We start from the raw sequence: 27,501 nt of genomic DNA on the forward strand, positions 1-27,501 counted from the left end.
AAAATAGAACTTTACTGCTGACTTATTTCTAGAATTGTGGAACTCTTTCTCTTGCTCAGCTGTTCACCTTCTCACTAATTTATTTCTATCATTTACTCTTTCAAAAATTGTCTGTTGAGCACCTGTTTCATAGGCCCCAGGGGCTCACAGACCAGCAGGGGAGCTGGAAATCACTCTGCAGAGTGGCAGTGCATGGCCCAGAGACAGAGACAGGTCCCCCGTGGGACCAACAAGGAAGGGAGGGGTAGGCATCAGTCTTGCAGAGCAGGTGGAGGGAAAAGACTGGCATTTGGGTTGGGGGGTTCACATCAGAAGAGGTCTTGAGATGACAAAAAGTACTAGGCTGTTGGGCCTGGCCATCGGGGATGGGGTTAGGTGACATCCCACCTGGAGGGGACTTGGTGGGACACCAGGGCCCTGGGCTGAAGACAGGGATGCTGCATATTAACACAACACAGGCCAGTAGTCAGAGGGAGGAGGACCAGAACCAGAAGAGCGAGCCCTGGGGGAGCGGTGGGCTGGATGGCAGTGTAGTGTGCATGGACAGGGAAAGACTGGGGGATTGGTGCAGAGGAGGGGAGCCAGGGTGGCTGAGCAGTGTCTATCCAGATCCAAGGAGATGTCCTGTCTGTGGGTTGGCTGGTGAAAGAAGATGAGAACCATTGCTCCCACTCACCAGCAAACCTTTGATTTGGGGGTGGGGACAGCATCGGGAGGCAGTGACACGTGATTCTTCTCTGCGCCCTCTCAGGAGAGAAAGAATTGAAGCTCCCACGGGGAAAATTTTAAAGACTCCACCTTGGAACAGAGCTTTTCTGTGTTGAATAGCAGGGGATGTTTTATTCATTCACTTGACACATATAAGGAGCCCTATGTACCAGGCAGACTCCAGGTGCCCATGGACGAGCAAATAACAGCAGTCTGTGGCCAGTGGAGCTTCTGATCCAGGGGAAGACACAGGGGAGACATTGAACGTGCTAATTGAATACATCACATAGCATACCAGGAGGCATGAGGAAAAGAGAGATTGGGGAAGGGCTCAGGAGTGGGGCAGACATTTGCAGGTCGAAATTGGGAAGTTGGAGAGTCTTCACTGAGGTGACAGGCAAGACTTGAGGCACGTATGCAAGCCTGGTGCACGAATAGAAAGGCAGGGTAGAGGGGACAGCAGTGCAAAGGCCCTTAGGTGGGCGTATGTGCTTCCACAGTTGCAAGAGTAGCCAGGGGGCTTTATGGCTGGAGATGAGCAAGAGAGGCTTAACAAGAGGCCACCAATCTTCATTCACACTGAGATGGGGGCACTAGAGGCTGAGCCGAGCTAGCTCACAGGCTCCTTGGGGACTTGAGCAAGCCAGACACAGCTTCTCTCAAAAGCAGAAGGCTTGGGGCTGGGAATGTGGTTTAGTGGTAGAGTGCTTGCCTAGCATGCATGAAGCCCTGGGTTTGATTGCTCAGCATCACATAAACAGAAAAGGCTGGAAGTGGCGCTGTGGCTCAGGTGGTAGCGTACTAGCCTTGAGCAAAAGCTCAGGGGACGTGCGGAAAAAAAAAAAGAGAAGTCTTGTGAGTCCTTGAGCAGCTTCTGAGGGTGCAGCCACAGAAGCCAGGCTGCTCTGCCTGCCTTCTAGCTTCATTATCAGGCCCACATCCCCACTGCCCGCCCCTCCACCCCCACCCCAGACTTTTCACTTCCCAGGAGGTCCCATAGTCTGCTTGTCTGGGTCTCCTAGTGTATGTGGACCTCAAGAGGGTAGCAGGGTAGGGGGCAGGTTCTTCTTGATGAACTCAATGGCTGTCACTGTCCCCCTCCCCCACTTTCCTCTGTGATGCTGGAGCTCTTTGGCCCAGATGGACAGATGGGATTGGTATTGGCACACTCCTGCCCTCACTCAGGACTGTCTTGATAGTGAGACTGACCCTTCTAAAATAATGAAATCTCAGTGATCCAGGGCTGGGTCCTGACTCCCACACCTCTTCAGATACTTCTGTGACCCTCCAGGAGGCTCCTCAGGGATGGCCTCCAGCAGAGGCTGCTTCCTTCCTGTACTCCTTGATAACCACAGAAGGACAAGGCAAGGGACAGTTGCTGAACCCAGTAGTGATGAGGTCAGAAGGCCAGGATCCCTGTCCCCCAGACTGGACTCCAGCTAGTGAAACACAGTTAATTTTTTTCCATCTTTTCTCTGCCCCTATGTGCAAGTCATCCAAAAAAACACCCAGCACATAATAGCTTTCCAGCTGCAAGGGAACAGAGTCGAACCCTGTGATCAGGGCCTGTTAACCTCCTTTCAAACAAAAAAGGAACATTTTGTCTTATAGTCCTTTGAGGGCCAATTCCACTCTCAGATGCAGCATGGTCTGTATAGTCTGTCTGGTGGCTCTCAGAGGCTGTGGCTACATAGGCTAGGCCACCTTACTGACCATCCTCAGGAAATCAGAGTGGGCACCCTGGCCCCCTCCCCCGAGCTCTGCCCCTCCCATCTCACAGCTGGGAAGACTGAAACCAGAGAATTCACGCCTTGTCCCAAGCCTAACTTCTTCTCATGTGTCCCATAGGACTCCTGGGCCACCACAAAAGCAATGGCTATGATGGAGGGCCTGGTGGAAACAACTTGCTGAGTCCCTGAGGAGATGGTATCCGTATTCAGGGGAGATTATCTGCTTTATGGTGGGAGGCCACCCTTCTTTATCTTTCTCACTCTCTGAAATGCCCCTTCTTTGCCCCACCCTAAAGCCCCACTTCTGCCCATGCTTTTGCCAATGGCCCATACCTACCCCAGCCTTCCAGATTGGTAACCAGTATTTACCTACTCCTGGAAGCTGGCCCTGTCCACAGCTGTCCACACATCATACTCAGTGGATATTCTATCCCAGCTCCCTTGCTGCCCCCAGGGTCTTTCCTGCAAAGTCCTAGTGCTCCCATGTCCTTCCTTTCCCCTGCCTCCCATTGGCCCTGAGTTCCCTCCTCCAGTCCCAAGGAGCTGCTGAGCTTTGGAGAAATAGGGCCCCCTTCCCAGCTCCATGAGCCTCAACTAAGTCCAAAGTGCTGTGTGCCAGGGGCCTGTCCGGGCTGAGGGCTGACTGTGAACTTTAAGAGGACTGACTCACAATGCCATGTTCCAGCAGGCCCAGCCCCCAGGGTCTTAGGAGCTACTCTTCTGGGGTCCGAGGGAATGTGTGGCTCAGAAGAGGCCTGGAGAGGAATTCCTGGTGTCCTCTTCCACCACCTCCATACTCCACCCACATTCCAGCCACTTATGGTCACTTCATGGACACCCACAGTCTTTCTGTCTTTCTCAAGCCTTCCAAGATCAGTCCATCACCACCACCACCACCACCCCTCTGCCCACTAGGCCTCGGCCTCACGCGACCATGTCTACATGTCCACACTCACTTTGGGATTTCAACATGCTGGAGCACACATGGACTCAGGTTCCAGGTCACGTGGCATACACTCCCCATCTGTGGTGGCAGCACAGCCAAAGGTGACTCAGAAGCCTGCTTGTCATGGAGAAACAGCCCAGGGGAGCCTGAGCCAGGCTAAGGAGTCAGTAACCCTCCTGCCATGCACTGATGAATGTCCCCCCAGATCCCTGGCCTAGGCTCCCAAGTACCTGTCTGTTCTTGAGTGTGTGTGTACCCCATCTGTCCACATGGCCAGGACTAAGCGAGGAATGGTTCTCTCTTTTTCTCAGAAGTGCCTCATTCCTCACCCCCAGAGCTGGGGCTCTGTGGAGAACCTCCTCAGCCTCCTGGCCTTGGGCCCTGAGACCAAGAGATTGCCAGCAACAGTTGGGGGCACACCTGCACTATGGCCACGGACGTAGGACTTTGGGTGAGAGTCCCTGCCTGCTGCCCTTGCCTTGCAATTAGCACAGGTGCCTCTGTCCCTCATTCCCCTACCCTCTGTCCCCTACCCCCGGCCCTTGGACAGCTGGGCCTCCACGTCTAGCTGCTCATGGAAGGTATGTTCCTGTCTACCAAGACTTGCTCTCCTTTCAGTGGCAAGGAAGCTGGAGCAAGGAAGTGGGCATGAGCTGGTCTGAAGACACTGGGGCAGCACCCTGACTCATGTAAGCCAGATAGGGGCCTCTGGGACGCCTGTGAGTCCTGTAGGCATTGATCTTTGGGTCATTTTCTCCAGAGGCCCAGAGAGGGCAAGGATCTCGCTCTAGACCAGACAGCAAACCCATGGCAGAGTGAGTAGTCTCCAGGCTCCAGAACTCTCCAAGGGGCCCCATGTATACATGGGAGGGGGCATTGAATGAGGCAGGCAGAAGGGAGGAGGTGGCGTTGGTTTGCTTCCCAGCTCCCCTCCCCCTCTCCTGCTCTCCTTTCTCTCCCTCACACGGTTTATTTGGAGAATGACTCACAGGAATGCAGCAAAATCCTGATGGATGGGAAGGCAGGGCCGCAGTACCCGGAAAGCCTCTCTAGTGTGGGGAGGCGGGACCAGGCTAAAGGGCCTGAGAGACCAGTGATCAGGGGAGGCCAGTATGCAGGTGGGGAGAGAACTGTGAAAACTGGGGTGTGGCCTGGTGTGGAACCCTCCCTCCTGGTTGTGAGCACATTTGTGTATGTGCACACACACACACACACAGCTTCACCAACATACCTTGGTTCCTATCAAACCTGGGTTTTACATCTTTGTGATCCCAGTAGCTCACTAACACCAAGTGTGATCCAGCTCAGAACCTCTACTCCTCCTAGGTCCTGGAGGGAGTGTCCCCCACTAACAAACAAAGTAAGATTAAGGAACTGCAGGGGGGACAATAGGGGGTGGGGCTAGCGCACAATCAAGGGGGCACAAATGCAATGATGGGCAGCCTCCTTTGCCACTGTTCCTTAGGGGTAAGGTGAGGCTCTTAGGATTCCCTGAACATCAATGGGCTGTGTTCAGGATGGGTAAGGACCTCGGGCAGCTGGGGCCATTCTGGGCTGTTCATATGGGCAGCAGCAGCAGGCAAGGCTTCAGATCTTTACAGAAGAAGGCACCCTCTTGTCCTCCCACCGCCCCCCCTCTCCCCGGCAGCTTTGGTGTCTCCTAGGACCCCTGGGAAACCTCAGGTCTCCCTACCAGCCTCCCCTACCTACTGATAGTGATCACATAGGTGTCTGGCACCACTTGCCTGGACAGATCTGTGATTTTAGAAGAGAGTGTGGGAAGGTATTTGCCTTTTTTTTTTGGTCGGTTGTGGGGCTTGAACTCTTGCCCTGGGCGCTGTCCCTGTGCTCTTCAGTTCAAGGCAGGCGCTCTACCACTTGAGTCACAGTACTACTTCTGGTGGTTAATTGGAGATAAGGGTCTCACGGACTTTCCTGCCCGGGCTGGCTTTGAACCACGATCCTCAGATCTCAGCCTTCTGAGTAGCTAGGATTATAGGCATGAGCCACTGGCACCTGGCTGGAATTTGTATTTTTGTGTGACCCCCTGATTTTAAAATGCCAGCTCACCCAGCAAAACCATGTGGTACAAATCACACACAGGAAAGACCACCAGTGGGTCATGTCTGCTCTATGGGGCACTCAGGTTTTACATTTGCTTCTCTACATTACTTATTTCATTGGAAAAGATCCAAACGGTCGCCAAACTGCAACTTTGTGCAGCTAGGTGCTAGGGACATCAGTGAGCAGGGCATGACAGGGAGTCCTAGGGCTGCTGCTATAGTAGGGGAGAAGGCAGTGAACAGACAGACATATCAGGCGATGAGTGTTAGGATGAAAAGGAAAGCAGGCCTGTAAGAAGAGAGTGGCTGTGATGCAGGGCAGATGTTTAGAACAGTGTGCTTCAGTCAGTGTGAAGACCCTGGGGTCGGGCCTTGCTTGGTGTGTGTGAGGAGCCACAAGGAGGCCAGCCTGGATGAAGCAGAGATAGTAAGGTGCGAGTAAGAGGGGGAGTGAGGTTGTTGAATTTGGCATTTGGTCATTCCAAGTTCAGTGTACCCTGGGTACACACTTCTCCTATCTGGCTGTGAGCTAGAGGAAGAAGGGAGGGTTGGTTCCCATCCTGGTCTCCTCAGTCCCTGGCAGAGTGCTGCACACAGAGAACAAACAGTATAGAGGAGAGTGGGCTGTATTGTGAGTTTGGATTTAAGTCTTCCATGAGATGGCAGCCACTGAAGGTTCTGAGTAAAGGGAGAGAGCACATGATCGGCTTAACAGGCTCCATGTGGATGTTGCACAGACTCAAAGGGACAAGGATGGGGATAGAGAGGCTGAGGAGGAGGCCACCATGCTGGCTTAAAAAAAAAGTTTTTATTGTAAAAAATACCGTACAGAGGGGTTACAGTTACATGAGTAGGGTAATGAGTACATTTCCTATTGAGCATTGTTACTTCCTCCTTTGTTTTTCCCCTACCATCCCTTCCCTCCCCACCTCCCCGACTCCCTCCCCACCTCCCCGACTCCCTCCCCACCCAAGTTATAAAGTTGGTTTTCAACATAGTGTCTTGTACATCTCATTGTTATAATGGATCAACCTGTATCCTTTTTTTTTTTTTTTTGTCGGCCGTGGGGCTTGAACTCTGGGTTTGGACGCTGTCCCTCAGCTCTTCAGCTCAAGGCGAGCGCTCTACCACTTGAGCTACAGCGCCACTTCCGGTTTTCTGGTGGTTTTTATTGGAGATAGGAGTCTCACAGTTTCTCCTGCCCGGGCTGGCTTTGAACCACGATCCTCAGATCTCAGCCTCCTGAGTAGCTAGGATTACAGGCGTGAGCCACCAGCGCCCGGCTCAGCCTGTATCCTTATTTCAGCATTTTGTTATTTCCCTTCCCCTCCCCAAATTAGAAAAATGTATATACAAGATGCAGGGCACGGACATCAAATACAGTGAAAACAGTACTTATACTGTTGGGGAAGAACATATAAGAGAAAAAAAAATCACATAGTACATTTTAAATACGTTAAAAACAATAGCAAGAAAGAAAAAAACCACTGTGTCCCAATCTTGGGGTTCATTTCACTTAACATCATCTAATATAGCCATATGTACGTAGCTTTCCATGCTGGCTTTGTGAGGCCTGAGCTGGGTGGTGGTGCTTAGCAATAGACTGGGAAAAATCACCCCATGGTTTGCAAACATTAAATATGGTGGTGATCTGGAAATGGTGACTATATATAATGCCAGGAGAAAATAGAAATGAAAAGTTACACATTACAAACAACACCAGGCTGGTGCTTGGCTCTCACTTGTAATCCTAGCTACTCAGGAGGCTGAGACCTGGAAGATTATGGTTGGAAGCCATCTCCAGCAGAAAGTCCAAGAAACTCATCTTCAATTAACCAGCAAAATGCTGGACTGGAGTCATGGCTTAAAGTGACTCAGAAGCCTGCTTGTCATGGAGAAACAGCCCAGGGGAGCCATGCTAAGGAGCTTCCCCACTGCCGCCCTCCCCCCCCCCAGCTGATGTCCACCAAACATATTCCCTGTGCCTCAGACCCATGGCCTAGGTAAGAGTGTGAGGCCCTGAGTTGAAGCTTCAGTGCTAGTACTAGATGCAAAAGGCTCTGAATCTCATGATTACATTTATGGGAAATGTCTAGAAGAGGCAAATGATAGAAGAGGTAAACAGATAGCTGGTTGCCAGGGGTGGAGTGTGTGAGTGTGTGCGTGTGTGCGCACGCGCACATGTGTCCATGTCCATGAATGGACACACATTAGGAAACATTTGATTTTTTTTTTTTTTGTCGGTTGTGGGGCTTGAATTCTGGGCTTGGGTGCTGTCCCTCAGCTCTTCAGCTCAAGGAGAGCGCTCTACCACTTGAGCTACATACAGCACCATTAAGAGATGGAAACATTTGAAATCAGATAACAGTGCTAATTGCATGATTCTGTGAAGATACTCAAACCACTGCTTGTCCACTATAAAGGAGGATGGTTTTCACTGAGACGCTGGGGCTTGAACCCAATGGAGCACACATGCTAAATGCATGCTTTACCACTGACCTATACTTCCTAGCCTACTAAAACATGGATTTTATAAATTATATCTCAGTGAAGCTATTTCTAAATGCATGAGGTTTCCTAACTAAAATGGATGCACATAGAAAAAAAAATCACAAAGAAGTCTTGGCAGCAGTTATACCATGAGGGAGATTTTGGACTTTTGTCTTTTACACCTTAAAAAAAATCAAGAATAGTATTTCTGCCTAGAAAAATAAGTCCCTGGGATGGAGGCATGGCTTGGTGGTAGGTCATCTGCCTAGCAAGCATGAAGTCTTGAGTTTAAACCCTAGTACAAGAAGAAAAGAAAAAAAAAAAGGAAGGAAGGACAGAAGGACAGACCTACCCCTTATGTGTCAAGGAGCTTGCCTCTCACTCCAGCCCAATCTCAGGTGGGGACTGGAGCAAGCTGAGGAGGAGACCATCGCACAGGTTTGCCCTATATTGTTCTGTCCTGGAATTCCATTCCTGCTCCAATGGCTTTGGTCAAATCCCAGGACCAGAGATGCCCTTGGTCCTCCCCTGGGTACTGTCCCATGTCTACATACTCCTGCCCACCCTTCTCTGCTTACTTGCCTGCAGCCTTGGGCTGCTCACCACTTCTCATGCCATCAGGACTCTTTCCATTTCTGGGCAGCGCTGCTTGTCAGCAAGCTCTTCCTTATATGGAGGTGAATCTAGTCCTGTGGCTTCTGCCCTTCCTTAGATCCCTCTGTGAACCCTGGTTTTTGAGTCTGCAGCAAAGGGCTTGACGTGATCATTGGGAAGTCCTGAAGAGATGGGGCACTAGTAGTAGGTAGCCCAGAGTACTTATTGGTGGACCCTGGGTGTTAGGGTCGTCCAACGAAGCAGGATTTCTAAATTCCCTGTTCAGACCATCACTGTGAGATTTGAATTTGAGACCTACCCCAGTGAGTGAAAACGCAAACCTCTCCAGGAGAGAGCGATAATCATCAGGCTGACATTTATTGAGGGCTTATGACATGGCAATCCCCATGGTGACTAATTTCTATTAATCTGCAGCATGATTCAATCCCTGTTCCTTCCCCGCTCCCCTACCTCACCCCCACTTTTTTTCCACTTTGGTGGCTTGGAGTTTGAACTCAGAGCCTCATGCTTGTTTGGCTAGCTTGACTTCCTTTATTGTACCATTGGAACCACACTTCCATTTTAGTTTTGGTCAGTCTTGGGGCTTGAACTGTGGGCCTTGAACTGTGGTCCTGGGCACTGTCCCTCAGTTCTTCAGTTCAAGGCGAGTGCTCTACCACTGGAGCCACATCGCCACTTCCGGTTTTCTGGTGGTTTATTGGAGATAAGAGTCTCATGGGCTTTCCTGCTTGGGCTGGCTTTGAGCCACCATGATCCTCAGATCTCGGCCTACTCAGTAGTTAGGGTTACAGGTGTGAGCCACCATCGTCCAGCTGTGTTTTGTTGTTGTTGTTGTTGAAGACCAAGTCTCATAGACTTTTCTTCCCCAGCTGGCATCGAATAACATTTCTCTGGATCTCTAGTATGACAGGTATGAGCCACAAGCACCTAGATTTCTCCCCATTTTAAAGCTGAAGGACCAGAGGCTGAGAAAAAAAAAAGTGAAGTGCCAGCTGTCAGTTTCTTGGCACATGTTTTGACAGTTGCATTAGCCTTTCAGTCCTGTGCTGAAATACTTGAGGCAGCAGGCTACTTTATAAAGAGGTTTATTTTGGCTCATGGTTCTGGAAGTAAAAAGTCTAAACAACATGGTAGGTGACTGGTAGGAAGCCCTGGGTGGCAGGGGGGAGGGGGGACCTGCATGGCATCATATCAGAAATACATGTGTGTATCTATCTGACTTTGTCTATCTCTATAAAGATTTAGTCATGAGGGGTAGAGCTCTAGCCTTGCCCAGAGTTCAAGCCCCACAACCCACCAAAAAAAAAAAAAAGATTTAGTCATGAGGACCCCATTCCAGTCATTAATCATTTCCCAAAGTCCTCACCTCTAGTGCCAACTCAATACCATTAGCGTAGGAGGTTAGTGTAGGCCATTGGGGGTTAAATTCTTGCATGAGATTTTGTTTTTCTTTTAAGAGAACAGGCCACTGAATTCAAACCAAGTAAATGTGTTGGGGATGGGTTAGTAAAGTCCACCAGCAAATGGCTGTCCCACCATGGAGCCTGGATTGGCTCTTGCCCTGTCAGTTTTTTGGGTGAAGGGACCTGGGATCTGTTCTCATAGCCTCCTGGCTTCAGGTGCTGGGTTTGGGGGGGACTGTCCTTAGGTGAGGAGTGTTTCTTATGTTTATGGAGAAAGCCATTGCCTTCTCCCTCCTATACTTCACAGTTTAAAAGCTCTCAAGCCTGGTGCTGGTAGCTAATGCCTGTAATCCTAGCTACTTAGGAGGCTAAGATCTGAGGATTGTGGTTCGAAGCCAGCCTGTGCAGGAAAGTCCATGATACTTATCTCCAATAAATTTACCACCAAAACTGCAAGAAGTGAAGGTGTGGCTCAAGTGGTAGAGTGCAAGCTTGAGATAAAAAGCTAAGAGATAGCACCCAGGCCCTTAGTTCAAGCCTCAGTACTAGTACACACAAGGCTGCTCTCTAGCCTTTCCCCATTACACACTGAGGTGAGCAGGAGTAGAAACATTTTCCTCTTTTTAATTCTGGATACACCCAGAGAGGATGTGGAGTTGTCTAGGGACATATACAGCCTGGATAGAACAGAGCCAGGCCTTGTACTGGAGATGGGCAGGAACACTGCCTTGTCTGGTTTGGAGGTCAGGATGGGAGCCTTCATTCTCTACCCCAGGAAGGTGGTGTTTTTTGTTTTGTTTTGGTCTTGGGGCTTGAGCTCTGGGCTTGGGCACTGTCCCTCAGCTCTTCAGCTTCAAGGCTAGCATTCTACTACTTGAGCCACAGTGCCACTTCTGGTTTTCTGGTGGCTTATTGGAGATAAGAGTCTCGCAGACTTTCCTGTCCGGGCTGGCTTTGAACCACAATTCTCAGATCCTCAGATCTCAGCTAGGATTACAGGCATGAGCCACCAGCTCCTGGCAGGAAGTAGGTTTCAAAATGTGACTCAGGCTGGTCCCTGAGTCATGGGCCTATGCTGCTGCTTCTGCTCTCTGAGCCTCTGTTTCCACTTCACTCCAATGGGTTATAGACACCTGCCTCAAAGGATTGCTGTCTGGGTCCCTTGTGGATGCCCAGCACAGTCAGCACCAGTGATACATGCCCTTTCTTCCCTCAGAATTCTGGGAGGAAGCCAAACCAGGCAGAAAACACTGGAACAGTCACATGGTCTCTTCCTGCTCTTTGTACATTTGTGTGGTAGACATTCACATAGTCCAGCTGTGAGTGTTCCTCCCACTCCTCCAAGAACTGTGTGTGTGTGTGTGTGGTTTTGGGAATCAGACTCAGGTCTTGCACATGCTAAAAGCAAGGGTCACGTTTTTTATTGTTGGTTTCTGTTTTTTTTTTTTTTGCTGTTTGTTTGTTTTCTTTTTGTGGCAGCAGGCACATTGGTACTGGGACTTGAACTGAGGGACTTGGGCTTTCAGTTAGCTTTTTATTTTGTGCTGGTCCTAGAGCTTGAACTTGGAGCCTAGTCACTGTCCCTGAGCTTTTTTCTTTTTCTTTTTTCTGTCAGTCATGGGGCTTGAACTCAGGGCCTGGGTACTGTCCATGACCTTTTTCACTTAAGGCTAGCATTCTACCACTTTGAGCCACAGCTCCACTTTTGCTTTTCTGGTGGTTAATTGGAGATAAGAGTCTTAGACGGCTTTCTGCTCTAGCTGGCTTTGAAGTTTGATCCTTAGATCTCAGCTTCCTGCTAGCTAAGATTACATGTGTGAGCCATTAGTGCCCGGCTATCCCTGAGCTTTTTTGTTCATGTCTCACATTCTACCACTTGAGTCACAACTCCACTTGTAGTGGTTTTTGTTTTTATTTTTGTTCTTTTGTAGTTAATTGGAGATAAGAATCTCATAGACTGTTCCGCCCAGACTGTCTTTTAACTGTGATCCTCAGATCTTAAGTTCCTGAATAGCAGCTCACGCTTGTTATCCTAGCTACTCAGGAGGCTGAGATCTGAGGATCACAGTTCAAAGCCAGCCCAGGCAGGAAAGTCTGTGAGACTCTTATCTGGAAGTGGCGCTGTGGCTCAAGTGGTAGAGTGCTTGCCTTGAGCTGAAGAGCACAGGGACAGCACCTAAGCCCAGAGTTCAAGCCCCACGACTGAGCAAAAAAAAAAAAAAAAGTTCCTGAGTAGCTAGAATTATATGCATAAGCCACCAGCTCCTGGCTTCACTCAGCTTTTTTGATCATTGATGGTACTCTACCACTTGATCTAGTTTTTTTTTTTTTTTACTGGTTACTTGGAGATAAGAGTCTGAGATTTGTCTGCCTGGGCTGGCTTCTAACCATGATCCTCAGATCTCAGCCTCTGGAGAAACTAGGATTATAGGCGTGAGCCACTGGCGCCTGGCCTAAGGGTCAGTTTTGATTGGCATTTTCTTTTCTATCCTTCTAGAGGCAATCTGTGCAGAGCCAGGCTTCCTTTTGGCATAGTTCCCAGACTCACCCTGCCCCCAAGAGAAGCCAAGCCGCCACTCTAAGCTGCCTTGCTGGAGTTTTCCCCAGCATCCTTCCCATCCTGTTTATCCCCCACACAGAGTAGAGGGGCTGAGCCCTGGCCCACACACAGGCAGGCCATGGAGGCTCCAAGGGGCTCAGCTACCCTGGAAGTCCCAGGTGTTTGAGCCTACGTCCTTTCCTTTCTGTTGGCCAATGGATTGTACTGCAAGGCCAACACACTCTTGTCCCACTTTGAAGATGACCAACTGAGATAGGGGACTAGGTCTCTCTTAGCAAGCTGGGGGCTGGTGAGTGCCATCACTGTCAGGAGACTTTGGGGGTCCTCACTGGACTGAGAGGAGTTCTAGGCTTTGGATCGAACTGGGAAGCTAAAGGATCACTCATGGAGCATTTGTGCCATCCAGGAGATACCCAGAGCCTTAGGACCCCTTCCCCAAACCCTTGTGGTTGGAGTCAGGGAACTGACACACAGTCATGTGTGCACTTACAGAGGGGTGTCCGCATGTGTATGTCCATGTATATACCATGCATGTAAATACACTGTTGTGACTATGTCTCCACATTGGGGAGAAATGCTATTATGAATACATGGACTGATGCCCACAGTTTTGCCAGATGTGGCAGGGCCTCACCAACTCCTTTGGGAGATGAGTTTGGGGGGGATGAACTATGTTCCCTATTTGATGACTCTACCAGAGGTGGGTGGAGGAAGCCAATGAATGGGACCCCAGGAAAGCCTGTGGCTTCCCTGGGCCTATAGACACACAGCCAGGACTTGGGCCTAGAATTCTCCTCTGTGGCCTTACCTCCTGTCTGTTATTCCCATTCTTGGGAACCTAGGGCTGAGGGACTGTGTCCAGGTCACCCAGAGGACTGTCCAGGGCAGGAATGTGCATGCACAGCATGTGTCTGGTTATATGTGGGGTGCTTGTTTGTCTGGAGGGAGTGTGCATGGCACATCCAGGTTATGCTGGCTGTGTGCACAGGCCTGAGCATGTGGGGGAGTCTGTGTGGCTCTGGGTAGTATATGTCCATGTGTGTGTATGGTTGCAGGCCTTGGCTGTGGGCAGGACTGAGGGGCAGGGCTGTTCATGTTCCTGTCAGCCCCTGATGCTGGACTCTGCTCTGGAGGCTTAGAAGCCTCTTTTGTTCACTACAGCCCTGTGTTTTCAGTGTGGGACACAGACAGGGTCACTGGTGCCTTGCAGAGTTCATATGGTATTGAATTGTGCCCCATCTGATCTTCCTACAGGGTCTTGGGTGGCTGGTGGAATGTGTCCCTGGGGTGATCGCCATTGCCACCAGCATAAGGCTCAGGATGTGGCCCAGAGGTCAGTTTAGAGCAGCTGTCAGGTGTCAGGCTATGGCTAGGCATTATGGCTGGAGTTAGAAATCCACAGATGTCAGAGAGCCAGGGGTCAGGCTGTGGCCGAGGGAAAGATCATATTAGAACTGGGGTCAAGGGTCAGATGTGACTGCTGCTGGGAAGAAGGGTCAGTCTGGGGCTGAGGGTGAATCTATTTGGGTATAAAGGAGCCAGATTGCTATCCTCAGCCCCATGGGAACTCTTTGGCCAAGGACTAGGTTTTAGCCCTGAGCATAAGAGGGAAGGGATAGAAGGCACTTGTGGGCCCTTCGGGGTTCTGAATGAGCATGTGGCTAAGTCTTTCCTGTAGTGGTGGTAGTAACTCCTTGCTAGTTGACAGTGCCATTGTCAAGGCTAGGAACCAGGGTGTCTGTAGACCCAGAACTGCAGACCATAGGCACAGGGCATTGCTGCTCACAAAAGGTGTCTGCCTTTTGCTCCCTCTCCCCTGGCTCTGGCCCCCATGGCTCTGTTATCCCATTCTCTCTTCTCTCCTTCCTTGGCTTTACTCCTCCTCCTCCTTTCCAGTTATTTAGCCCTCCCCTCTTTCTTCATCATTCCCCAGCCAGCCTCCTCCTTTGCACCTGGGCCTGGCCTGCAGCTCCCAGTCCCTGAATAAGCTCAGTGGCTTCTGTTGGTTTAGCCTGGCACTGAGAAGGGAAGGTGAGCAAGTACCTGTGCTGTGCAGGGAAGAGTAGCAAGGATTCCGTGGGGAGACTGGCCAGCTCTTCCTGGGGAGGGAGGCCTCAGGGTTCCAGGTGGGACTCAGATTCATAAGTAAGTGAAGCTGCTGACCCACAGCCAGGTCCTCTCCTGCAACCATGTCCATTGAGCAGGTCTCATAGTGTGTGGTTGAGGGGCTTTGACTCAGGCTCTGCCCTGTGTGGGCCTGTAGCTACATTAGCCACATGTGGTGGTCTCCTGCAGGTTAGTTCAGAGGGACCAACAGACAGATGGCAGGGAGTACACAGAAGAGATGAAAGGCCATGGCTCAGATCAAAGGCAGGCCAGAACAGCATTGGTCCTGACCAGACACCAGCATTCCTGGGGAAGGCTATGAGATCTCAGGCTGGGGCAGAGATGGTGATGTGCTCTCTGCTCTTAGTGGGGTGCAGTGGACCTTGAGCACCTAGTGATGTGTGATCTCCCAGCCCATCCTCCAACCTCACTGCCAACTGGGAGATTTGGTGGCACATGGACTGTGAAAATGGTCCACACACTTAAGGAACTTAGATGGTTAGACTCCTAAAGGCTCCCCCATAACCAGCTGAAATGTGAAGATCCTTGCTCTTAAGGAGGAAGCAGTTGTCTCTGGCCCTCTCATTTACCCAAGGGAACCCTCTCCCTCAGGAAGTGCTGGGGACGAAAGGGAACAGGCTCTAAGTGTTGAATATCTTGCCAGTCCCTTGGGGCAAGGCTGTCTGTCTGTCATCTGTCTGTTCCCTGCTGATTCCCCAGTGCCCTGATCAATACCTGACAGACTGGGTGCTCCTTTCACGACTGCTACAAGACAGCTCTGTGTGGCAGATGAGCTTCATTGGCCTAGGAGATAAAACTTGGTCCATGAGGGAAGGAGGGCTGGCAGCTGCTGTCCTGGATCAACATGCTCCTAAAAAGGGGTTACTGAGGAAGGTGACTAGGGCAGGTCACCCATGATGAACCCAAGCAGGGGACATGGTTCCAGGTAGGTTCACTGAAAATGAGGTCTCTTTGGCAATTTGAAGCTCCAAGATTGGCATGAAGGTCATTAACAAGCTGGAAGAGTGACATGGAGGTTGAGAAGGGACAGGGCCACTCCTTCCTGTGGCATTGCTCTTTCACCTGTCAGAGTATATGGGGGACCACCCCAGACCCACTGGCACGAATAGCAGACTCCAGTGCCTCCATCTGTCCAAATGGACCAACCAATCCTGTTGCCCTGCCTTTCATATACATCCGGAATCTGACCTTTTCCCACTTGCCCCACTCTGGCAAGGCCCCGTCATTACCCATATTACATATCTTGCTGGCCTCCTTGCTTCTGCCTTGGCCTCCCTCCTAGCCTTTCTCCTTATGACAGCCAGGGGTATGATAACACCCTTCCTGTGCTTGAAACACTGCAAAGGCCCCTCTTCTCTCTCAGTGTAAAAGATAAAGCCCTTACAATAGTGTCTAAGGCCCTGTACATGTGATCTCTTGTTTACTTGCTGCCTGTATCTCTTCCAACTCCACACATTGCTCAATTCTGCTGCAGATACCGTAAGACTAGTTTCTGCCTCAGGGCCTTTGCACTTTGCTATTCCTTCCACCTGTACAGCTTTCCCTTTAGAAATTTGCATACCTCACTATGCAAGTCTTCCAAGTCTGTTCTCAGGTATGAATTCCCCAAGACCTAACATTAAAACACACTCCCCCCCCCCCACCTCCATGCTCCCAGCCCTCTTTCTGGCTTTATTTCTTCATAGCACACCTTTCTTAAATTTAACATTATAGTCATGCAACAAGAAATGTTTTGTTCAATGATGGACTGCAGTGTGACTATTTCATAAGATTGTACCTCCTAGTGTTAGTAGCTGTCTCTTAATTTGTGTAAGGACACTCTGTCACACAACAAAACCTTTTTTTTTTCTTCTCAGAACAACCACATCAATTCTATATCACTAGTTTCTTGTCTGTCTCAAAAGTATCACCGTCTTGTTCCTTGCTCTGAATTCTGAACAGAGAAAACAGTGCCCAACTCAGTGAATATTTGCCAAACCAAAGGATAGATACCTCTGCCACACTGAAATTATGTGATCTTGGGCAAATCCATCATCTGCGTCTCAGTGTCTGAATCTGAAGTGATTTAATGACTGGTAGGAGGAGGAAGACGTGGAGATTTTAAAGGCCGCTCTTCTGCTCACTAAATGTGTAGAATACATGGCAAAACCTCCCACCCACCCCCATCCCTCTGGTTCTAGGCCTGTAGAGCTGTAGCCTTAGGCTGGGGCTAAGTTTAAAATTGATCTCAAGTGACATCTTCCTGGCCTGGTTGGGGTGTGTGTGTCTCCATACCCTCCTCCTCATCTGAGTGACCCCTGGCCAGTCCTGACCCTAGCAGAGCCTTGTCCTTAGCTGTCCTCTTTGCCTGCATTTCCCAGTCCCCCTGCCTACAGCTCCAGCCTCTCCCATTCTTCTCACTGAACACACATTTTGTATGAAAGCAACTATTATGACAGCTCCAAGCAAATGGAGAGGTAGACCTGCCAAGTCTTTCCCATGGGAAGACCCACCCTTAAGCCTGCGAGCAGCCCAAATACCCACAGAACTTTCCTCGCTGGGTGAGGGGGATGTCCCTGTCCTTAGAGGACTCATGTGGCAGAAGATGGCGTCAGTTCCAGGGGAGTCATTCCCCAATACTTACTGAGCGCAGCCTTCTCTGTAGTTAACCCTCAGTGCTGTGGGCCTGGTGCCACCATGACCCCACAGTGTCCTGCCAGGTGGAGCTGATGAGCAGTGAGGGCTCAGAGGGGCATGTAGACTTAAGTGCAAATCTACCACTCCATTCAGTCTATAAATATGTACTGATCTGTGACTGCAGTGTACCAGTCATGCAGATAAGAGGTGAGCACATCCTTGTCCTGAACCTTCTGGCTAGGGGTCCCAAGGATCCAAAGAGAAGCCCTAGAACAGATGAAGGGCAAGCCACCCCCCACAACCATCTCAAACCTTCAGTCACTAGGACACATTCCCAGAGTCTGTGCCAGGTACTCACTGAGTGATAAAGTGAGTCATGTGACCTGTCCTGACCCTGAGGTTCTCCCACCTCACCCCAGCCCGTTTTTCTCCAAGGGGGCTGTCAGTTCAAAGAGAAACTCTGGTCAGGGTCAGGCTCTCAGGTGGAGGCTTGGTTTAACCTCTTTCTTTCATCATTCATTCACTCATTCAACAAATACTTATGGAATGTGTACAAGGCACCTTTCCAACTTGGAAGATACACCAAGGAGCAAACAGAAAAAAAAATACATACTTAGGTGAATTATGGGGTATCTTAGAAGGCGAGAGAGAACATTCCAGGGACCAGAATATACAAAGGCCCTGAGGTGAGAGTATGTCTAATGAAATCCATGAACAGCGTGGCGAACAAGAAGGTGAGCCCTGGGCCTGAGGGCCTGATTATGTAAGGATCTTGGTCAGATACTAGGATGAGGACTCTGACTGCTCTGTGACAAGAGGGAAGAATGCGCCCCCAGGAGAAGGGACATTCACTGTCATCTTCACGCTTTCCCCTGCAGCCTTGGTTTGTGGTGGAATGCATAGAGGAGATGGTTAAGTCAAGAAATGGGGGAGGGGGTTGAGGTCACTCTGGTTGGGTTGGTAGTCAGTCCCCAGAGTTTGGGCATCTTTGTCACCAAGCTTATTTTAAGGTGCCCCCCAGCTGAAGTCTACAGCTGGTCTTTCCTTGGTTCACAGGCCTGAGTGACCCCCGTTCCTGGGCTAGATAATTGAAGACAGATGCTAAAAAATCTCTCTAGAAGGCTGTGGAAGGCATTGGCCCTGGGACACAGTGCAAAGGGGCCTAGAGATACTTAAGTGTTGTGCCTCCAGCCTGGTTGTAAAATGCTGATTCCCAGGCCAAAAGAACAGCCTGTAGAATTCAATTGATTGAGTCTGACCTAGAGCCCAGAAATCTATTTAGCTTCCAGCTGGCACCTTGCTAATCCAAGTTTAGGAGTGGCTTTCAGGACATCAGTTCTTGGGATCTCTGTGCAACCAGGCCCTTCACAGCCCTACTAAGGCCTGGGAGGAGGATCAACAATGTGTCATGCACTCCTTCCCACCCCTAGGGGGGCTTAGCTGATGTACACTTTGGCAGTGGGAGAAAAAGCCACCTACAGCACCCCCCCTCCCCTTGCCAGGCTGCTTGCTAGGAGGGCCAAGGTACCTCATACCCACCTGTCTATCACTCAGTGTGGGAGTGGAGGGAGCAAGTTGTAGAGGCAGGGTGTGGGGAGTGTTTTGGGGCATGGTCACTGAGCAGCAAACCCCAAATGTGATAAAGGGGTGACCTCCTTTGCTGCCAGAGCAGAGGAGCCTGAGAAGGGGGTGGAGGTGGGGCTCAGGAGAGTGAGACAGACTGCCCACAGTAACAATCAGGGAGCAGGGACTGGTACATCTGCATGATCCTGGCGCGGGTAAGCGGGTAGATGGATAGACAGAAGATGGGTGGATGGAGAGACGGATGGATGAATGAATGGCTGGCTGCGTGGGCGGTGAGCGGCTGGAAAGGGGCGGGCCGGCTGAACGTTCAATCACAGCTCCTGACTGGCGCCCGCCAGCTGCTTTGAGAGCTTGACTCTCCGGGGGGGCCCCACCCGGGACGCATAATTGCGTGCCCAGTGGGCTCTGGAGCTACTCCCAGGACCTGGACTAAGAGGGGTCGCGCCGCTGTCGTTGGGATCCATGCGCTTGCCTTTAACGCGCAGGCAGGCCACGTCTGGTCCTAGGGCCCCAGGTTCCCGTCTTTGTTTCAGACGGATTCCCAGTCTTCAGGGCGCAACCCCACTCTCCAGATAGCCCTTGCGTCTCTGGCCTGCCCTGGGATCGCCAAAATATCTGTCCCCGCTGGTCTGTAGGTGCTTCCCTCAGCCAGGCAAAGGACCCCCAAATCCTGTGCCTCTAGGACCGCGGAGCCGGCGAGTGGCAGGATCTCCAAGCTGCGTCTCTGGTGCAGCGAGGGGAGGTGCAGAATGAAGCCCACCCCGCCGCCTCTTCTTGAGTCCCCCCTCCCCCGGTACACGTCGCTCTGCGCCCCGACTCCAGTGCTGCCTCTTGGCGCCTTAAGTAGCTCTTCTGCCGCGGTGCCATCCCAGACGCCACCAGGGCTATCCCTGCCCGCCAGGCCTCAGATCTGCACGCAAAACACAGCCCATCCAGACTAACAGTCACAGGCCACCACCTCGGGCCAGCCCACCGCCTCGCACAGGCGCCCTGCCCCGCGCTACCACCATCCCACTCGCAAACAAGCCCACACGGACACACAACACCCTCCGTACACACAGGCGCAGGCAGTCACACTGCCCCCTATAAACAATCGCGCACAAACACCACCCCACGCAGGCCTCGCATCACCAGTCCCGCCGAGACCCACAAACACATTCACAAGCTAGCATCCAGATCTTCTCCCCCTTCCCCGCCAATCACCCTCCTCTCTGCCAAGCCCCGTGACATCCACACACGTAGGGCAGAGCAGAAATATACAGCCACATCGGAACACACACCGAACCGAGCGCGCACAGCCAGGGGCTCACCCGCGGACTCGTAAGTCACCGGAATAATATTGAAGCGTTCCCTCCCTCCCCTTCTGTCTTTGATGAGCGCCCGCGCGCGCCCGGATGCGCGTGCGCGCGCGCACACACACACACATACACACGCGCGCGCGCGCACACACACACCACACACACACACACCAGTCCCTAAGCGCCTCGGAGCCTCGCAGCCGGTGACCCCGAGCCCCAGCGGTGAGAGCCGCAGGAGCGTCTCCCCGGCACCCCCTCCTCCCTCTCTTCCCGGCTCACCAGCACTCCTCCCGCCTCTTCCCTCTCTGCCCCCTCCTCCCTCCCCCTTTGCACCCCCCCTGCGTCTGGGGCGCGGGCTGTGCTCAGCCAAGCCCCCTCATCGCGTGCCCCTCCCCGCGCGCGCCCCGCGCCCGCATCGCGCTAAGCCGAGTGGATGTGGCCACGGGGCCGTCTCTAATTACCTCCTGTCCCCCGGCGGCCGGGTGAATAATGGCTACTGAGGGCGCTCGCAGGGGCTGTTGAGGAGGAAACGCGGGGCGCGAGAGGAGAGCCTAGCAGAGGCGCGGCGCGGCCCTGCGCGCGCGGGAGCGCGAGGGAGAGGAGCGAGCCCGGGGCTGCCGCGAGCGGCGGCAGGCGGAGAGAAAGGATCCGTGCGTGCGCTCACATTTTTTTTTCTCCCAAGGATCTCATCTGGCCGCCGCGTTCTGGGAGAGGCGAGGGGGAGAGTGCGCGTGAGAGGCGGAGGAGAGAGACACGGCGGGGGAAAGGGAGACGGCGAGACGCGCAGCCGGCGCTCCGAGACCCCGGAGGAGCCCGCAGGTATTGTTGGCGGCGGAGCTTTGTGTCCTCGGCGGGGCGCGAGGGCTCCCAGAATCCCGGCCAGCCGCCGCGCTCAGATCTGCCCCGAACAGGGGCTGCCGGCGGGGGTCGCCACCCGCCCGCCTGCCTTGGTCACCCCTCCCGCCGCCGCAATCTTGGCTGGAGTTGCGGATTTCCCTGTTTGCGAGATTTTCCACGCGGGTGGAGGGGATCAGTCTCAAGAGAAGGAATTTTCTTCCTATTTTGTATTTGTAATTTTTTGGTGGCAGTTTGGTTGTGATGGGGATTTCCCCCTCCCCTTTCTTCCACAATGCATGGGAGAGCGAGCGGTCTTGGCGACGGTGGCACTGGGCTGAGATGGCGGGGCTGGTAGCCGCCAACCCGGAGGTGAGGGGATGCAGGAGAGGGAAGGAGTTCTGCTTAAGTTCTCAATCAGCGCCCAGGAGCTGGTCGGCCGGTCCTGGTCTGGGCAACCAGTGGGAAACTTCCCGGGAGCGTGGCCTCTAGGAGGGGGTGGGGAATCGGTTGCCCCACACCTCCCTGTGTTTCCTCCAGCCCCTTGAGCCCCCTCCTCGCTGGCCTCCAGTGCTTAAGGTCGAGCTACCCCCCCCTTCCTCTTCTTTGGCGGCTTCCGGATCTGGACGGAGCTGCTTCAAATACTTCCCCTGGAGACCCTTCCCCATTCCCCACAGAGCCTGCCCCGGAGCCCCCCTGCCTTGCGCCTGCCAGGTCTCACGCATGGCCAAGTAACCGAAGCTGACAATGAAATCTTGCTCTTCTGTGTAGGTGTGCAGGAGTCGGGGGCTTCATCTCTCCTGGGGCTGCTGACCCTGGGCCCAAGGCAGGGGGAGGGACTTGTTTGGGTTAGAGAAATTGGTGTGGGATGGCGCCAGGCAGGCAGAGGGTGGGTGGGGGCGTGCATCAGAGTGAGGGCTTGGGGTGTGCAGCTGGGGGTCGTGGAGGGCATGGCGATTGGCTGGTGCCTTCAAGCACGTCGAGGGCCACTAACCTCTGCCTCCTCCCCTCCTGTACAATGCGGGCTGAGAGGTGATCCCGGGGGTGATGTGTTTGTGTGACGAAGTGTTTGTCTCCCATGATCCACGGCAGACACTACAGCTCTGGTAACCCAGAGGATCAATGACAGGGCCCCTCCCTCAGGGTGGGGGTGGGCAAGGGGCAGCAGAAGGGGGAGAGGGGAGTGGTAGGAATGTCTTTTCCCACTGGGGCCATGGGAAGGGAGAGCTAGCCCAGAGAATTTCAGGGGACCGCAGTCCTGAAGGGGGGGGGGAAGCGGAGGGGAGCACAGCCTTAAGAGGAGGGCTCTTGAGTCAGAGCCTTCCAGCCACTCAAAGCGCCCAGATCCTTTTGCCTCTTAGGGGTATGGAGGGAGTATGTGGATGAGGTGAAGGGCTAGCTGTTTGTGGTGTTTGGGATGGGAGAGTTCATGAAAATTACCCTGAATTTGATTCTCAGGCAGCCCCAGGGGGCTAATTCCTCTTCCTATCTAAAGAGGGGCTTTCTGGAAGACAAGTGGTACCTTTAGGGCCAGAGGACTGGACTGTTTGCAGACCTGCTCTGTGGCTAGGTTCAGGAATAGAAAGAGTTAACCCTCCCCTAGAAATCTGTCAGCCCCTACACAGCAGGGACACATTGTTGGACCCTCTGACATGCTAACAGCATGACACTGCTGACAGGGGCAGCCGATTCCAGACCCTGTACTCCCCCTTCCTCCAAGACAGCAGCTGAAGCTCTGCACAGGTCCTAGCTGGGTGGGTCCCTGTTCAGGGACCTTTGGGAAGATGGAAAGGGTCCAGTGACTCTGAAGAAAAACGAGTTCCAAGCCAGTGCCACAGAGAGCTGGCAGGGGTATCACTGTGGGAACTGAGGTGAAGGAGGGAGGCCCTTTTATTCTTCTACCCTTTGCCCAGGCTGGACTGGCTGGCTCCTGCTCAAACCTTTGCCCCGCTCTTCTCACCTGCACCCTCACCACCCACAACTGAAGGCTAGAGCTCTGGGTGACTTTCTGACACCCGCCCCCCCCCCCAGGTTGGACTATGAAGTCCTGGCAGCTGAGGGCAGCCTGGCTGAGGTCCCCTGGGAGGCAGGATTGCATGTGACAGCTTTACTATGTCTCCCTCCTCACCACTATGGCCCAAGTGCCTCAGAGGAGAGTTGTTTGTGGGGCTGCCTTCTGGCTCTTGGTACCCTGGGCTGTGACTTCCATTTCCTGTAGGCAGAAACTTCCCTTAGATCCCCCAGGGCCAGGCACAGTTCAGACACTCACCGAGTTCTGTGTTTGGCTGGACAAACAGGAGTGAATGGATCCCTAATGAATGAATCACTGAATGAAAGGGAAGGTTTCTCAACTGGAGGCATCTCGTCATTGTTTTGGGGTTTATATGAAAGCCTTTTTCTTTTTTTTTTTTAAACCCGGTTCACAGAAAATCTGGAAGATCAAGAAAAACAAACAAACAAAACGAAAAAGGTTATTGAATGTCTTAGGGGTTCCAGCAATGTTCATATTTTGAGGTAGTTCTTCCCAGGTCTAATAGACTTGTTAGTTGGTGGTGGATGTTTTATTTTTAAAAATGGTATTGTCGTCATTGCATATATTCAGATGTATATCCTGCTTGCTTTTCTTTCTTTCTTTTCTTTTCTTTCCTTCTTTTTTTTTTGCTGGCGATAATGCCAGCCTTTTCCTGTTTTGTAACCGGCACTTCATAAACACCATGGTTAATGTCTTCAGGCTTTTCCAGTCAAGTGGATGTACTGTAATTTACTTAATATTCCCCTTTTGTTCAGCATTCTGGATGTTCCTGATGACTGATGTAGAGGGTATATTTTGTGTAGAGAGCTTTTTCTGATGTTTAAGATGATTTCCTCAAAATGACGCTGTGCCACTGCTGTTGTTGATGCTGCTGTTGCTGCTGCAGCCGCCAAAGGCTCCAGCATGCCTGCAGTGAAGAAATAAGCTCGTCTAGCTTTAAAAGTGGGACACTGTTCTCCTTTCTTCCCCACAGTCTAGAAACTTCTACCAGAGCTGAAAGGAGCCTCGGCAGTGAATCACGGGTCTGATCTCCCTCCTTTGACAGAGAAGGAAACCAGAGCCCAGAGAGGGGAAGCAAGTCCCAAGGTCACACAGCAATCTGGGCTGTGCAGCAGCCAAGACCTGGCTCCCCATCTTGCCATTCGGGTTTTTGCATCTGGAAAAGATTCTTGGAGGTAGCCTAGGCTGACCTTGCACATTTCACAGATGGGAGAACTGAGACTCCAGGCAAGGAGAAAAGCAGCAGTTTGCCTTGTATCAACCAGCTGGAGCCACAGACAGGCCCTGAGCCCTTCTGTGGCACACATACTGCTGGGCTCCTAGATCCAGGATCGTTCAAGTCACATTCCTGAGCTTAGCCAGCTATCTTCCTGCCTCTATCTTCCTGCCAAGTTCCTTTCCTTTTTTGCCATCCCACTTTCCAGAAGGAAGGCTGAGAATCCCTCCTCACCCCCTGCAGATCTGACCAGTGAAGGTTCAGTCCAAAGACTGGGGTGGGGGGGGATGTAACTCTGTGGGGGGGAGGGGGTGTCAGGGTGACCAGTGTTCGACAACCTGGAGTGATTGTGCAGGGCTGGGTGCTACAGCTGTCTGGATCAGAAAAGATCCCAGACCAAGTAGGTAACAGACATACCTTGTTTGGTGACCTCTCTGACCACTGGATCCCCTTGTGGGGAAAGTGGCAGGGCACCCTGGTTCATACACTTAGGGTGCTTATGGAGGATAAGGAAGTTGTGTCTCTGATTCTCTTTATGAGGGCTGGGCCTTCCTGTGTTTTCTTTGGCAGCCTGTCAACCATACAGGTCCAGTGGGTGTGTCTCCCAGTGGCTCTTATATCTGTCTGGGTCCCTGTGTGTGCTCTGCTAGTGGGTATGGGCACATGTCTGTGAATTTCTGATCCCAGGTGTGCATCTCAGAGATTATCATGTGTGTATATGTATGTGTGTGCACGCATGCACGCATGCATATGCTTTGGTGTCGGCACACTCTTCCATCCTAATGGCCCCAAGGGGATCCAGGCATCAGGTTTTTGTGTTACTTCCAAGGTTGCAGCTGGGTGGGTAAAACCGAAAGATGGTCTTTGACTCTGTGTGTGTGCGTGTGTGTGTGTGTGTGTGTGTGTGTGGTGGGGGTGCAGGGGGAGGGAACAAAAATCTTAAAAGACCATCTTCCCTGTGGTCTCCAAGGAGATCAGCCTGTGAAATGATCCGCACGTTAATTAAAAACGATTATATCCTGATTGAGCCATTCCTGCTCACAGCCCCCCCCCCAGCCAGGGAGAGGATGAGGCTGTAAGCCGAGGGTGTGGGATGGCAGGGTCCAACCACAGGGCGCTGAGGGGAGTGGGTTTAGATGGGCCTTTCTGAGAAGGCCCGTGCCCAGTCAGCTTGTGCCCAGCTGGATCTGAACTTCTTTCTTGAATGTAAGGACTCTCCCCAGGTGGTGACTCTGAGGTCCCAGGGACTGATGGCAGCTACCCGAGCTCCATGGATCTTCCCTCCTCTGCCTGGCAACGGGCCTGTTTGTACAGCTGTATATCAGTGTCTGTGGCTCCAATTCCACAGAGAAGTGACATGCCTCAGGTCATGCAACCAGAAATTGGAGACTGGACCCGGTCCTCTGGTCTCAAAAGCCCAGGCCCATAAATGGCCTCTGACTCTTACTGTGAGCTCTTCACCTCTGCAGAAGCCAGGCCTTAATGCTAAAGTATTTTCCTCCTCCATGTTACCATCAAGATTCGTTCTTTCAGAGGCCCCAGCTGTACAGGGTGGAAGTTGTGTGTTCCACCATGTGGGGAGCTGGATGACTTGCCAACCAGGCAGCTCTAGTCTGTCATCTTTGCCGACCTTCCTGCACTCCTCCCCTATGTTGGCTGATGGTACTGCAGCAGACCAGCCACAGGTGCCCCTGAGGCCTGCTGGGCACCCCAGCTACATTCCTGGGTACACACACAAGATATTTCTGGGAGAAAAGTCGAGGCCTGGTCCTGGTGGGCCTTGGATGGTTCTCATCCCTAGGAAGACTACACTGGTCACATGGACCAACTACATGGCTTCCAGGATGCTGTGCCTAACATCTGTGTTTCTAGGATTCATGAGTGACACACATGCAGGCAGACTGGCTTATCTCAGCTTTTATGGAGACCTGGCCTGCTACTTTATTCCTTCCTGCTACCCCACACTTAACTGCCTCTGTGCACCTAGCCCCTCCCCCCACTTCCTCTGAAAAGGGGAGGCCACTATAGGTCAGCAGCAAGAAGAAGCCAGCAGGCTGGGAAGTGGCTCAGTGGTAGAGTGCTTGCCTTGCATTCAGGAGGCTGTGGCTTTGATTCCTCAGCACCACATAAACAGAAAAGGCCAGAAGTGGCGCTGTGGCTCAAGTGGTAGAGAGCTAGCCTTGAGCTGAAGAGCTCAGGGACAGCACCCAGGCCTAGAGTTCAAGCCCCACGACTGACAAAAAAAGAAGAGGAGGAGGAGAAGAAGAAGAAGAAGAAGAAGTCAGCAAGAACAGTGACCACCAGCAAGAGCTTTTCTTCTGTGAATCTCAGTTTCCCTTTGGGCAATAGCAACAAAAGTTTTTTCCAGATTGTGAGAAGAGTAAAGAAAGTCAGGTCAAGTTTGTTCAAGTTTCTGGAAGTATCCAGATGTGCAGAGGGGCTCATGGTATGGCTAGGGCCTAGAGTCAGTTGGCTTCTGAGGAAGGAGATGCTCTAACCTTCCCTTTAGGGCTTCTTAGAAACAGTGAGAGTGCAGCCAGAATAACCAACACCCTGCATGCTTCTCAGCAACCCAAATACAGATGTTTTCATATCCATTCCTTGTCTTGTAGACTATCACCTGATTCAGCAATCTACCATATGTGGACTCCCCACAGGAATAACAGCATGTACCCCCCCAACACCATTTATTATTTATTTACTGATTGATTGATTTTTACAGTATTGGGGATTGAACTTAAGGTTTTCTGCATGCTAAGTACTTTTTGAGTCACACCCCTGTTTCTTTTGTTTGTATTTTGCTTTTGAGGTAGGGACTTGCTACCTTTGCCTTGGCTGGCCTGGCAAAAATCTGGGCATGGGAAGGGAGGTGTTGTGTGTATACTGTGAGCAGCTCTAGAAGGTCAAGGTAGGCACCAGCCTCTTGCTTTCATCTCCTGAGTAGCAGAGAGTACAGGTATGTGCCACTCTGCCTGGTTCCATGGGAAGCTCTTTTGCTTAAGCTAGGTCTGTGGAACCCTGGCAGGAATGGGGTCAGAGGTGGTGCCCTCCTCAAGCGGGTGTTGGAGCATGAGAATGGCAGATGGTAGAGCACAGCAGACTTTCTCAGGGCAGAAGGAAAAGCCTGGTTGTCTCTGTCCTGCCATGAGCACCTGTGCCACAGAGGCCCAACACTGGGCTGACTCACAGCCCAGGGCTTTGGGCCAGAGCCCCTGCATGGTTGAAATAAGCTGTAGGAGGCAGTAGGGCAGGTGGTACCCACAGAGGCAGGCTCTGCAG

The 27,501-nt window shown here is 52.0% G+C and overlaps 1 protein-coding gene across 1 annotated transcript in view; it reads left to right on the forward strand.

Moving 5' to 3' along the window:
* The first annotated feature begins 20,300 nt into the window (after nucleotides 1–20,300).
* Nucleotides 20,301–27,501, forward strand: part of Rai1 (retinoic acid induced 1) — an 84,181-nt gene continuing 76,980 nt past the window's right edge. The window contains exons 1-2 of the mRNA XM_013016485.1: nucleotides 20,301–20,362; nucleotides 20,823–20,959. The gene's annotated coding sequence lies outside the window, so the exon portion shown is untranslated. The remainder of the gene's footprint in view (nucleotides 20,363–20,822; nucleotides 20,960–27,501) is intronic.

This window comes from Dipodomys ordii, unplaced genomic scaffold, assembly GCF_000151885.1.
Source record: "Dipodomys ordii isolate 6190 unplaced genomic scaffold, Dord_2.0 Scaffold31, whole genome shotgun sequence".
Lineage (NCBI taxonomy): Eukaryota > Metazoa > Chordata > Mammalia > Rodentia > Heteromyidae > Dipodomys > Dipodomys ordii.